At 40.7% G+C, this 15,148-nt stretch overlaps 1 protein-coding gene across 3 annotated transcripts in view; it reads right to left on the bottom strand.

Annotated features, from left to right (window-relative positions):
- The window catches only part of rbm47 (RNA binding motif protein 47), a 158,299-nt gene extending 145,859 nt beyond the window's left edge, over window positions 1-12,440 (bottom strand). Inside the window, exon 1 of one of the 3 annotated variants that reach the window (XM_052043143.1) lies at window positions 12,314-12,440. The gene's annotated coding sequence lies outside the window, so the exon portion shown is untranslated. Of the gene's footprint in view, window positions 1-12,297 lie in introns of all 3 variants that reach the window. The other 2 variants (XM_052043169.1, XM_052043139.1) reach the window with 2 other exon arrangements.
- Between the last annotated feature and the right edge of the window lie 2,708 nt (window positions 12,441-15,148).

Genomic DNA, 15,148 nt, shown 5'->3' with positions numbered 1-15,148 from the left:
AGAGCTGATTGTTGACTTCAGAAAGGAGAAGGAGGCCAAATATGCACCCGTCTGCATTGGGGGATCGGCGGTGGAGAGGGTCAGCAGTTTTAAATTCCTGAGTGTTAACATATCGGATGACCTGTCCTGAGCCCAGCACATTGGAAGGAGTGCCAGTATCTTTACTTTCTTAGTTAAGGAGGTTTGGCATGTCACCAAGCACTCTAACAAACTTCTACAGGTATTGTTGAAAGTATCCTGACTCTTTGCATCATGGTCTGGTAATGCAATTTGAATGCACAGGAACGCAAGAAGCTGCAGAGAGTAGTGGACTCAGCCCAATATATCACTGCACATCCTTCCCCACCATCGGTGGTATCTACAGAAGGCGCTGCCTCAAGAAGGCAACATCTATCATCAAAGATCAGCACCTTCTGGGCAATGCAATCTTCTTGGAGCTACCATTGGGCAGGAGGTACAAAAGCCTGAAATTCCACACCACCAGGTTCAAGAACAGCTACTGCCCTTTAATCATTTTGTTTGTGAACCAATCTGCACAACCCTAAACACTACCTCAGTATAGTAGCACCTTGACCACTTTGCACTAAAATTGACTTTTTGGCCTAATTGTGTTCTTTCTTGTAAAAATTCTGTATAACTTATGTTTAATTTATGTTTTTCTTGTGAATGTTGAGTATCTGATGCTATGTGCCTGTGATGCTGCTGCAAGTTTTTCATTGCACCTCTGCATACATGTACTTGTGTGTATGACAATAAACTCAACTTAGACTTTGACATGTTAAATCATATATTAACTTTAGTCCTAATGAATGTGATGTCAAATATTTATTTTCATTAAAGATTTTTTAGTTAAAAGAACAGAATAACTAATGAAGCTGATATCAAGATTATAACAGCAATATTTAAGCAGCATCTCTATTATATCGAGAAATAAGGATTTATAAACCAAAAAAGATTCAGTTTAGAGCAATGCAGAATCAGCAATCAGCAATTTTTAACACAGTTGTGTTTTACTAAGACCTAATATGACAGTTTATGGGGTGAATGAAGTCAAACTAAATTGTTTTCATTTACAAAACAACATTGTAGTTTGAATACATATTGTGTTCCAAGGCATTTACAATATAGTAAAATATTAGAAAATGAAACAACTACCTATACAAAACTAAATTATACTGTACATCTAAGAGAATTTTTTGCATCAGTGTGCTTGGTGAGAGCACTTCTGGCTCTGTGTCTGAAGAGTTGGTTTCAAATCCCACTTGAAAACCTATGAGAACATAAGTTTAGGTTTACATTCCAGTAGAGTGCTGAAAGTGTCCTGCACTAACAGGGGTACTATCTTTTACATGAGATAAAAGAACCATAGCAAAGAAGAGCAGGGAAGATCTGGCCAACAATTATCCCTGAAACAACATTATTAAATCATATTATTTGGTCATTACCTCATTTGCTGTTGGTGGGATCTCACTGGGTAGAAATTGACACTTTCCACAAGGCTCCATAATTGGCTGTGAAGTCTTTTGCAATGTTTTGAGATTGAGAGAAACGTTATATTTTGCCAAATAACCCACAAAAACCTGGAAAAAGTATCTTTATCACAGTTTTTAAATTATGCTACAGACTTCATTCAAAGCTGCTGCTTAGCAATTTTTTTTAAAATCTGTACTGATAAAAACATTTATTGATCCATAATGTTTGATCTGATTGAGTTCGGTTGCTGCTTGTTATTGGGAGTTGTCCAAAAGAAACAAAGGACCTTAGACCAGTCAGAATGCTGATATGGAGTCACATAACCTTGAGAACACATGGTACAACTTGGATTTATAGTATCCCCAATTAATAAAATGCTTCCCCAAGGTTTGGATCTGTTTCAGGGCCTCTGAAAGATATACTCCTCTGTATTCAATGGAGCTGTTCCATGCTGCTCCCCAACAAATGATACAAAAGTAAGTACACAAACAGCTGCCAAGTGTTTATGTGAAATGGAGATTTGTTCTTTTTGTATATAAACTTTCCAAATTGACATGCATGCCAGAATTGTACCCATTTGAACCAGTTTTGTGCCTGTTTCCAGTTCCAGTCCCACCCATTGGAAATCTGGACTGGGCACTTCTGATCACGATTTACCTTAACATAGGTTTTATTTCCCTGTTGGATTCTGAGAATATGATAATTATTTAATGACAGAAAGTGGATCAAAGGTTGCAGCTTATGATCTTCATAGTACTTGACAGTAAAATGAAAAATATGTATTCCTGGAAGTAGTGACCTATGTGTGAATTACAGTTACACCACCCCACACCCCCCCACACCCCCCAACCCCCTCAAACCCCGGGCAAAAGTTTTTTTTATTGATATCTGATGTCACCACTCCTTAAGAATGCTATCTAAATGCCAATAAATACCACTTAAATTGATAATGGTTTTCCAAATTGGTTAACTCTTTCTTCATTTGCTTTGACTCAGAATGCTTAAAGTTTCTTTAATAAAAATAAAGTTCTTAAAATGCACAGCAAGGTGATTGACTTCTGAAATTATGTCACATTGTTCTCCCTTGTTATCTTTATATGGAATTACATATTTTTTTATCCAAGCACAATCTTGAAACCAGCCACAATTTTTTTGGAAGCCAGCTAGCCATTCAAAAAGCATATCTTTACTCACTGTCCAGGACACAGTGTTCTTTAACAAAATAATTCACTTTGTAAATATTGAAGTAGCTTGTGACTTTTGTGGAGCATTAAAAACAAAGTATCAAAGCTAATGAGAAGGCATACATATCCAAACTTTAGATTCATCCTTATTATATTCTATATCCTTTTGACCACTTGTTCTTCTTAGAATTGTAGTAAACAGATCATAAATTAAATATGTTATAACTGACAGTCAGTAAAATTGCCTGCACCATTCAAAACAACATATCAAAGTCTATTTCTCTTAACTAAGCACGTCTGTTTACTAAGAAATATTAGCATTTCCTTTGGACATTTACCAATAAATATCTCAAATTTCCTGGACCAGAGAAAAAAAAGAGCAAGGATCACCTGGTAATCATGATATCCAGTGTTATACTAATTTGAGGAAAGTGAAACTAATCAACGTGAAAACCATTTTTTGGAATGTTCATTTACCACCCAATACAGCTTCCCTTTCCCTTTTAGTATTCCAATGCAACTCTTCCTTCTGGAACACATTGGTTCACTTCTCCATCTCGACTAATTTCTCTCCTGTTCCCAAGGCACCTTCCAAAGGAGTTGCAGAAATGCAACCCTTGCACTTCCACCTCCTCCCTTGTGACTATCCAGGGTCCCAAATATTCTTCTCAAATGAAACACCAATTTACTTGTTTTTCTTTTAATTTTATATACTAGATTCACTAATTATACTGTGTAGATAGGATGATTTTTGAGTTATGATGCTATTTGCCTGTGATGTTGCTGCAAATAAGTTTTTCATTGCACCTGTGAATACATGCACTTATGCATATGACAATAAACTGACTTTGACTTTTTTTATGAAACAGTTCAATTCGGGATAACCTTTCCTTTCCCTGTCACTTTTATTTTAAATCTCACTCTCACTCTGACCTCTCTGTCTATAGCCTCCTACATTGTGCTAATGAAGCTGAATGTAATCTGCTAGAACAGCATCTCATCTTCCAACTGGGCACATTATAGCCTTTTGGACCCGATTGACTTTGATAATTTTGGAAATTAAAATATATGAGTTTGAGCCTTTCCTGCTTTTATTTTGGATTTTCAATATTTTTAAAGTAATTTTGGATAATGATTCTGCTTCTTTTTACATTTCCTGTAGTTTTATTTTCTTTATTTTTCGCGTTTCCACCTTTATCTCTTTGTATTCTCATTCCATTTTAATCACTAGCCTTCCACCCTATCACAGACTTTCCCTTTTGTTCTCTCCTCCCCTTCTCACCTTTTCCAACTTTTCTCAGTTCTGTTGAAAGGGCATTGACCTGAAATGGTAACTGTTTTCTCCTCCATAGATGCTGCCTGACCTGCGAAGAGCTTCCAGAATTTTCTGTTTTTACTTCAGCGTTCAGTCTTCCATTCCTAATAAACTCTGGAACAATGGATTTTTCTGAGGTCTTAGCTGGTCTGAAGACTCTAACTACACTTTTCCACAGAGGAGTAGCAAAGAAACCATCTTCTTCTTCCTAGACAATTCCTTGGAATTGAGGTTGACTTGGTTCCACTCCAACGTTATGGGTTCTTTGGTGACTGATAAAGCCAATGTGGGAGCCACAGATTCTTTCACAGACAACGCAGGATGCACCTTCTGTCATTCTTTTCCGTACTTATGGATGCTTCCAATGCATGGGATTGAGGTTATAAATATCATTCTGAATGCTCTTTCTCCACTTTCAGCAGGCATAGGTCAGAAATTTCCAGGAGTCAATGGTGATGTTGGAGAGAAACCATAATGAGGCAGTTGTGAGACATTTTCCAAAGTCTGTCATACTGCAATTAGTTAAAGGATTGCACAATTGTTTTAAATATTTACTGAATGAGGTGTAAAAATAAACCTCACATTCATGCATCTTTCCATTGCTATTTCCATTATGGATCTGACATGGCTTTCTTCTAGACTTGCTTAGTAGTATTTAGGTGATAAGCCTGTAGTATCCTTAGCTTCAGATGACTTTGTTTTTAAACGTCTGAACAATGTCAGGTCAATTTTTCAATTCAGTATTTTCTCAGTAATTAAAGCCACTGCCAACACAATAAGCTGTGGCAAATCTGTTCAGATCAGAACGTGCATACTATTCTAAGAATTTCTGCAAAAGGAAAGAATCACCTTAAGGATAGTATTCAATAATCATACACCATACCTGGTGCCTGACCTAGTATTACCGTTATTGTTGCTTGTCCTTATTTCATCCCAGTCAAAGCAACACTTTACATTTCAGATTAGTGGCTATAGAAGCATTGACGTGTTCACTTTCTCACAAGTTCTAATGTCTTACGCATTGACGGTATATGGAGGTAAATTCTTATCCAATGAACAAAATGGACTCATGATGAAATGAAGCCACTCCAGCGAGTTCATGGACAACGTCTAGGAATAACTTTTTCTTATAATTGTAACATTTTACATTTCAGATTGAAAATTCTCAGCATTCAACATGGATAGTGCACTGATATTTAATATACAATAATTATTTTCATAGTTATTTGTTTCAAGCTTCAGGTTCACGGTTAGAAATCATCCAAGACCTTTGACTATTTGGTAATGGTGAGCTGAACTCATTATCATCCCATTATTCTGTGGTGCAATTTGAAATTCCTAGACCTAGAAACTAGAGTCAACTTTTTTTTAATGTGCTAAACAGGCGTTGCATGTAGCACTATTACCCAATTGGATCCCCTGCAAAAATGTGTGAAATTGGGTAAAAACACACCAAAAATGTTGCGATGGCAGTTTACACAGAAAATCATGTGGTTTCCATTGGGAGATGCATGTGGACCTTACAAATGTCACATCATCACCACACTGGTCACTGGAAAATGCAACACCTTAAGCAACACTTCCTATAATGGCCACAGACCAGTTGCATAAAAGGCTGCAATGATGGAGAGAGAAAATACAGTGAAGTACATGGTGATCTTCTATCTGTCTAGGTACCCATCTGAGTTACATGCTGTTAGTGGCCTAATGCCAAGGCACGATATGGAATGATCAAGAGATGAATAATCACAACATGCAGCTCAGATGTGATTTGTACAATAAGGCAACAAAAGTGAAGGAAGTTCTGCTGATGAAGTCTCCTATATTCCAAGCATTGAAAACTGAGGCCAGCAGATGCTGTATGCAAGACATCTATACGACAAACCCTTTAATTAATGTTTCATTATAAATCCCTCAGTGATATGCCCCAAATTGTTCTGTGAAATGTTCAGCAAAGGTCAGAGGTTGCACCCAAAAGCTCCAGTAAGGGTGGATGTGTGTGCTTGTCAACTGCAACATCATTAGGTACATGACTGACTGCTGAAAAAACATCAACCACTCAAAGGTAAATCATGCATAGAAGGATCAACATAGTTTTATGAAAGACAAATTGTATTTGACAAGTTTGCAAGAGTCCTTTGAGAATCTAACAAATGGGATGGATAAAAGAGTACCAATGGATGCTTTATATTTGGATTTCCATAAAGTGCCACACACAAGGTTACTGCACAAAAGAAAAGCATATGGGGGGGGGGGGTGTTAGAGGTAATATAATGTCATGGATAGGGGAATAGTTAACTAACAGAAAACAGAGGATTGGGTTAAATCGGTCATTTTGGGAATGGTGATCAGTAACTAGTGGGGTGCCACGTGGATCAGATGAATGAAAGGACTGAGCTTTGGAAGCTGTTGAGGGGGATGACCTGCAGGGATCAAGCAGCAGTAGCCAGGTCTCTGGCACTGGGACTGGTCCTGCTGCTCAGAAGGGAAGGGAGGAGAAGACGAAGGCAGTAGCGATAGGGGACTTGATAGTCAGGGAAACAGACAGGAGGTTCTGTGGCAGTGAGCATGAATTCCGGTTGGTATGTTGCCTCCCAGGTGCCAGGGTCCGAGATGTCTCTGATCGGGTCCACAGAATTCTTAAGCGGAAGGGAGAATAGCCAGAAGTCGTGGTTCATGTTGGTACCAACGACATAGGTAGGAAGAGGGACGAGGTCCTAAAAAGTGAGTTTAGGGAGCTAGGCAGAAGGCTGAAGAACAGGACCTCAAGGGTAGCAATCTCAGGATTGCTGCCAGTGCCACACGATAGTGAAGGTAGGAATAGGAGGAGATGGCAAATAAATGCGTGGCTGAGAAGTCGGTGCAGGAGGGAAGGTTTTAGATTTTTTGATCATTGGGATCTCTTCTAGGGAAGGTGGGATCTGTACAGAGAGGACAGGTTACACCCAAACCCAAGGGGGGCCAATATCTTTGCAGCCAGGTGGTTCGGGAGGGTTTAAACTAGTTTGTGAGGGGGATGGGAACCAGAGGGGTAGGTCAGAGGAAGAAGGGGATGGGGAAAAGTCAGATCTAACAGGTAGAGAGGCTTTGAGGAAGGAGAAGCAGGGTACAGGATATAAAAGTAGAAAGGTGGATGGGCTAAAGTGCATTTAAAATGCAAGAAGTATCAGGAATAAGGGTGATGAACTGAGAACTTGGATAAGTACATGGGACTACAGTATTGTGGCTATTACAGAGACATGGCTGACACCAGGGCAGGAATGGATATTGAATATTCCTGGTTTTCAGTGTTTTAAAAGGGATAGGGAGGGGGGGAGAAGAGGAGGAGCGGTGGCGATACTGATCAGGGACACTATTACTGCTGCAGAAAGGGTGGATAATGTAGAAGGATCTCCTCTAGAGTCAATATGGGTGGAAGTTAGGAACAAGAAAGGAGTAGTTACTCTATTGGGAGTATTCTATAGGCCCCCTGGTAGCAGCAGGGATGCTGAGGAGCAGATTGGGAGGCAGATTTTTGAAAGATGCAAAAATAACGGGGTTATTATCATGGGAGACTTCAACTTCCCAAATATTGATTGGCACTTGCTTAGTGCCAAAGGTTTAGACGGGGCAGAGTTTGTTAAGTGTGTCCGGGACGGATTCCTGTCACAGTATGTTGACAGGCCGACTAGAGGGAATGCCATATTAGATCTAGTTTTAAGTAATGAACTGGATCAGGTGACAGATCTCTTGGTGGGTGACCATTTGGGGGACAGTGACCACTGCTCTATAACCTTTAGCATTGTCATGTACCGGGCAAAGAGGACGGGAAGATATTTAATTGGGGAAAGGCGAATTATGAGGCTATAAGGCGAGAACTTGAGAGTGTAAATTGGGATGACGTTTTTGAAGGGAAATGTGCTATGGAGATGTGGTCGATGTTCAGGGATCTCTTGCAGGATGTTAGGGATAAATTTGTCCCAGTGAGGCAGAGAAGGAATGGCAGGGTGAAGGAACCATGGGTGACAAGAGAGGTGGAACAACTAGTTAGGAAGAAGAAGGCAGCATACATAAGGTGTCAGCAGCAAGGATCAGATAGGGCTCGTGAGGAATATAGAGTAGCAAGGAAGGAACTTAAGACGGGGCTGAGGAGCGCAAGAAGGGGACATGAAAAGGCTTTGGCAAGTAGAGTTAAGGAGAATTCCAAGGCTTTTTTCTCGTACATGAAGAGCAGCAGGATGGCTAGAGTAAAGGTAGGTCTGATTAAAGACAAAGGTGGGAAGATGTGCCTGGAAGCTGTGGAAGTGGGTGAGGTTCTCAATGAATACTTCTCTTCAGTATTCACCAAGGAGAGGGGTCTTGATGACACTGAGGACAGTGTTGGTGAGGGTAATGTTCTAGAGCATGTAGATATCAAGAGAGAGGATGTGTTGGAGCTGTTAGAAAATATTAGGACAGATAAGTCCCTGGGGCCTGACGGAATATTCCTCAGGCTGCTGTGTGAGGCGAGGGAGGAGATTGCTGAACCATTGGCTAGGATCTTTAAGTCCTCGTTGTCCACGGGAATGGTACCAGAGGATTGGAGGGTGGCAAATGTTGTCCCCTTATTCAAAAAAGGTAGTAGGGATAGTCCAGGGAATTACAGATCAGTGAGCCTTACGTCTGTGGTGGGTAAGCTGTTAGCGAGGATTCTAAGAGATAGGATCTATGAGCATTTAGAGAAACATGGACTAATTAGGGACAGCCAGCATGGCTTTGTGAAGGGAAGATCTTGCCTCACAAGCCTAGTAGGGTTCTTTGAGGAGGTGACCAGGAAGACTGATGAGGGTAGTGTAGTAGACGTGGTCTTCATGGATTTTAGTAAGGCGTTTGACAAGGTTCCACATGGTAGGTTTCTTTAGAAGGTATCCAGGGGATACCTGGCTTCCAAGGGATCCAGGGGGACTTGGCTGTGTGGATTCAGAATTGGCTTGCCTGTAGAAAGCAGAGGGTTGTGGTGGAGGGAGTGCATTCGGATTGGAGGGCTGTGACTAGTGGTGTCCCGCAGCGATCGGTTCTGGGACCGCTACTTTTTGTGATATTTATTAATGACTTAGATGAAGGGGTGGAAGGGTGGGTTAGCAAGTTTGCTGACGACACAAAGATCGGTGGTGTTGTGGATAGTGTGGAGGGCTGTCGAAGCTTACAGAGGGATATTGATAGGATGCAGAGCTGGGCTGACAAGTGGCAGATGGAGTTCAATCTGGAGAAGTGTGAGGTGGTACACTTTGGAAGGACTAACTCCAAGGTGGAGTACAAGGTTAATGGCAGGATTTTGGGCAGTGTGGAGGAGCAGAGGGATCTGGGGGTTCATATCCACAGATCACTGAAAGTTGCCTCACAGGTGGATAGGGTAGTTAAGAAAGCTTATGGGATGTTAGCTTTCATAAGTTGTGGGATCGAGTTTAAGAGCCACAAAGTAATGATGCAGCTTTACAAAACTCTGGTTAGACCACACTTATAGTACTGTGTCCAGTTCTGGTCACCTCATTATAGGAAGGATGTGGAGGCATTGGAGAGGGTGCAGAGGAGATTTACCAGGATGCTGCCTGGATTAGAGAGTATGGATTATGAGGAGAGACTAAAGGAGCTAGGGCTTTACTCATTGGAGAGGAGGATGAAGGGAGACATGATAGAGGTATACAAAATATTAAGAGGAATAGATAGAGTGGACAGCCAGCACCTCTTTCTCAGGGTGCCAATGCTCAATACAAGAGGGCATGGCTTTAAGGTAGTGGGTGGGAAGTTCAAGGGAGATGTCAGAGGAAGGTTTTTCACCCAGAGAGTGGTTGGTGCATGGAATGCACTGCCTGGGGTGGTGGTGGAGGCTGATACGTTGGTCAAGTTCAAGAGATTGTTCGATAGGCATATGGAGGAATTTAAGATAGAGGGATATGTGGGAGAAAGGGGTTAGATAGTCTTAGGTGTGGTTAGAAGGTTGGCACAACATGGTGGGGCCTGTATTGTGCTGTATTTTTCTATGGTTCTATGGTTCTGTAGCCATATTTGCTGATGATATAAAGGTAGATGGGTTCGCAAGCTGTGATGAGGACACAAAGAGCTTGCAAAGGGATACTGATAGGTTAGGCGAGTGGGCAAGAATTAAGCAAATGGAATACAATGTGGGAAAATGTGAGGTATCCACTTGGGAAGGAAGAATGAAAATGCAACTTATTATTTAAATGGAATGGGACTACAAAATATTGAATCTAGAGGTCCTACTACATGAAACACAGAATGATACCATGCAAGTACAGCAAGTAATTAGGAAAATTAATGTCATATTGGCCTTTAATATGTGGAGTATGCAGTGTAAAGTAGGGAAGTTTTGATGCAATGTTACATGGCACTGATGTGATTGCACCTGGAGTGCTGTGTCTGTTTTTGGTTTTCATATTTAAGAAAGGAGGTACTTGCAGAGAAGATTCACTAGATCCCTGGGATGAAGGGATCATTTATGAAAAAAAAGGTTATGGAGACTGGGCCTATACCCATTGAAGTTTAAAAAAATTGAGAGGTGATCTTATTGAAAACACGTGAGACTCTGAGGATGACTGATCGGGTGCATGTTGAGAGGCTGTTTCCCTACTGAGGGTATTAAGGTATTTATTACTTACTTACTACAGCATAGGAGGGGGTCACTCAGCCCCTGGGGTCCATGTCGCTCAACCAAACAATCCCAACAATCTTATTCCCCCTCTACTTATTTTCCTGTTGTATGTATATTTTTATTTTCTGTCTCACATACTCATCAACTCCTCTTTGACTCCTCTTGCCACTAACTTGTATTAAGGTGTTATTTACAGTAGCAAATTAACCTACCATCTCACATAAATAGGATGTGGGAGAAAGTGGAAGAAACCCATGTGGTCACAGGAGAACATGTAAACTCCACAAAGACAACACACAAAGGTCAGGATCAAACCCAAATCACCAGGTGGCAACAATGCTAACATTGTGCCACCCACTACTATAGAACTAGAAGGCATAGCTTCAGAATGAGAGTCACCATTTAAAATGGAGCTGAAAGGGAATTTCTTCTCTCAAAACTCTTTGGAATTCTCTACCCTAGATTGCTGTGGGGTGGGGAGTCATTGAATATATAAAAGGCAGAGGCTGACAACCATTTGAATTACAAGAGAGTCAAGGGGCATGGAGAGTAGAGCAGGAAAGTGGTATTGAGGTCCAGATTGGATAAGCCATGTTCTTAAATGAATGTTGGAGCAGGCTCAAGGGCCTGATGACCTACTATTCCTGTGTCTTATGTTCTTACATTCTTACGTGCCCAGATCGTGTCTCAATGGATGCAATCTTACCCTGAAATAATCACCAGCACATTCTACTTTGGGTAAAATTGTTTCTATGATTTGTGTTTTAAAATCATGTGCAAATGGATCCAGCTTCCATCTTACATTATCGTTCTCTCTGTGCCATATCTTATCATTAGTAAAGTTATGCAATGCAATATGATCAAACCGTCTGCCGTTCAGCCCTTAGAGTCGTTGGACTCTCACTTCAATGACACCAATCCTATTCCCTCTCACAAAGGGATCTCTGACCTGAAACGTTAATTTTGCTTCTCTTTCCACAACTGCTGTCTCACCTGCTACTTCCAGTATTTTCTGTTTGTTTCAACTTTCCAGAATCTGCAGTTTATTTTGATTTTCAATCCCATTCCCCCACCTGTTTCTCTGTAATCCATTCCCTCTCGCAAACCTGTTAACTCTCCCTTGAATGAATCGCATTTATGTGTTATTTCTAAAGCTTTTGATTTTATTCAGGATAAACACAATAATATAAATAATTAATAGTACTGTTCTCATAAGAAGTAAAGTTTACGATCGATTAACTGCGCCATGGAGATAACAAATGTGTCACCAATACCCATCAATTACCGACCTTCATGATCCATTTATTTGAATGACAAAACAATGAGCGGAAAAGCTACTGCAATATTATGCTTCGTTTTTAACGTACATTTGACAAGTTCATTACGTACACAATAAGAATAGTGAGTCGTATAAAAAAGAAAATCCTTTATGACAAACAAAGATGAATTCGCAAGTTTCTGTATTTGTTATGGAGTACACATTGATTACGAAATGATGTTTGACTACGACACTCTTTAATATTTACACGTATCAATAATTCATCACTGGCCCAACGAAAATCAAATTTAGCTTCTAGTGAAAAATCTATCGATGGGATCAACGTTAGTTCTAAACTCAACCATGCTGTTGAACTCTCGACTTGGTACTGGAACAGTTCTAAATATAAGTCGGTTAAAATAAGGTTTAAGATCTGTACCTGCGACCAAACTCACCGGTGACAGATTCCCGCCGCTGCCTCGGTGACGGTGTTTCTTTGGAGACAAATCACAGATTACTGAATATATATTAAATAAAAGACAGGAAACAAAACCACAAAAAAAATGCGTTAGATTAAAACCGATCCCGGGAAAGAGGAAGTGAATCGGAATCTTAGAGAATAAGGAAGAGCCAATGATATAAATGCGGTCTTGAAATGAATTAACTTTAGCATTGTTTTATAAAGTTCACACACTATTCCCATATTTGTAAAGACTGTGTAACCACCATCCCCCCTTTCACCCCCACCTCCACTCTAAGAAACTCCAGATAAGTTTTGAATGTGGATTTTAAAGAATCCTTCCACCTAAACCGGGTGGTTCGAGCAACTAAATGAATTGGAGTTATAGAGATGGTGTGAGGAAAATCATTGAGACCAAATCTCAATACAGTGGAGTTTTTAGTTTTAATTTAAAACGTGCTGTTAGCCACAGGTTCCAGAAATGTGCAGGATAAAATACTGCACTTCCCCAAAAGTGCGGCTTTTTGACTTTGAACAACCTTTTGCTATTTGCCAAGGACGTTATATGCCAAGGATTGAAAAAAACCGGCAACATTTAAAGACTTCAATTTATATACAAAGTCTCGGCAGCACATTATCTAAAGCCGACCACATTGTCTAAAAGCTCTGACTAGATGAAACAAGCCCCTGCGGCTTGGCCCTGCCCAACAGACGATGCAGCGCAGACTGTTATCAGGAAGTAAATCGCTCGCAAATTCTCCTGTTGCTCAGCACAGCCCATGCCGACTTGAATGGAAACCTCAGCAGTCCCGCCCACACGCAATCCGATTTTTTTTGTTTCTGGTTGTCACACTGTACGTGCGCATGTTTTAAACGGGAAGGGCAAGGTTCTGTGGTTTAAAATTCCTTCTATATTGGTGCCTTAATTGAAAAGGCTAGATTAGAGGATCCTAATAAAAATTGATAATCAATCGCTATAATTAAATGCTTTACTGAAATAACCACGCTGCTGTAATAAACTGCAATTCTTCTATTAGAGGCGACCTTCGCTTTACTGAGGGGTTGCGTGATTTTCTGTAACATGAATTTTTCCCACTGAATCCCAGATGTTAAGCGGAGACGCGTTCCTACGGGATGTTTATCTTTCACATTAAGCCATTTGATCGGCGATGACAAAGTGACCCGCTGCCGTTATTTAACAGCTGAGGCCAACTTTAAACTAGGGAGACGAACAAGACTCGTGCGATAGAAACAACAAATTCTGTCAATTTTTATTTTTAGTCACTCAGTCCTGTGGGGCAATAAGATTTAGATATGCTGTCACCGCGTCGATTGGGTCAGCAGTCACAGCCGAGTCCCTCTTTCGCCACGCCCTCTGTAGTCCGAGGACACCTCACAGGGCCGCGCTGCGAGGCATTTACTCTGACGCGCAAAACTCGTGGATTAGAAAGGGTTTAGGGAGTGGGGATATCAGGGAAAGAGGTGGGATTTGAGGATCGGGGTTCATAGGAGAAAGGTAGCGTGGAAGGAGTTCAAGAGCTAATGGGTTAAAGCACGGCGAGTTAGAGGAAGTGGAGTAAAGGACGAGGGGTTACGTTAAGGACCTGGCCATGGCCACTGCCATTCCCCACAATGCAGCGCGTCAAAGAAAATGCCTTGCAGATGAAGAGCAGGGCAGCGCTGCACCCGGAGACAGTCCGCCCTTCCACCGACTGGATAAGGTGCAGCAAGGGAGGGGCGAGGCTGTGACTGTCAGCCCAATCGACGCGGTGACGCCATATTCAAATCTTAATGCCCCACAGTATTGAGTGACTAAGAATAAAGATTGCCAAAATGTGTTCTTTCTTTGTATTTTGTGTTTATTTATTTTCCCACATAAATTACGTAAGAGCAAATTTAATTCCGCATCTCAAATTCTGGGTCAGGATTTGTGAATTCAGTAAGGGTGAATTTCCGTTACCCGAACGGCCGCAACACAGGGGTCGCCGGTACTATGAACGTTTATATTTTTAAATTTACTTGCCAAATAAAATGTTTGGAATTAACTTTCTGTTGATATTAACCTTCATATTTCTATGATATTATTATTCACAATTTTATCAGCAATCGGAGGCTGATTTTCAAGGTCACAACCTCTACACACCCATGTGCTTTGCAAGCTGCATTTAAACTGGGATGTAACATAGGACAAATGCTAAAAATACTTAGGGCAGTGAGCATCTGTGGAGGCAGAAGCAGAACTGAGGGCCTAGTGTCCTTTCTGAGATCTGAAACAAACTGTTGCTTTTCATTCCACAGATGCTGCCTAAACTGCTCAATTTATCCAGCATTTTCTGCAATTATTTTAGATTAACAGGATCTCAAATAGTTTGTTTTAGTTATTGTTTTATGATAAATAGTAATGAGGGCCACAAAATAAATAATGTTACTGAAGAGTTATAAAAATTGAATATTGCTTCTCATATTACACATAATAAAAGTTTCCTATTGTGTAGCTTCATGTTTGCAAGTTATTGATACAATTTGTAGCCACACTTTCAACCTTCAATCGCTGAATTCATAACTATTACCAATCTGACTATCTAGTGTCTACAGTAATAAGATAAGATTTATTGAGCAATACACAAAAAGTGCTAGGGGAACTCAGCAAGCCAGGCGGCATCCATGGAGGGAAATAAACAGTCGATGTTTTGGGCCGAGACCCTTCATCAGGAAAATGGGTCTATGTGGACTTTAGTAAGGCCTTTGACAAAGTCTCACATGGGAAGCTGGTCTAGAAAGTTAAGTCGCATGGCATTAAGGATGAAGTAACCAATTGGATTCAACATTG

The sequence above is a fragment of the Pristis pectinata genome, chromosome 2 (assembly GCF_009764475.1).
Source record: "Pristis pectinata isolate sPriPec2 chromosome 2, sPriPec2.1.pri, whole genome shotgun sequence".
NCBI lineage: Eukaryota > Metazoa > Chordata > Chondrichthyes > Rhinopristiformes > Pristidae > Pristis > Pristis pectinata.
The sequence above is the reverse complement of the archived record's forward strand: the minus strand, read 5'-3'. Positions and strand labels throughout refer to the sequence as shown.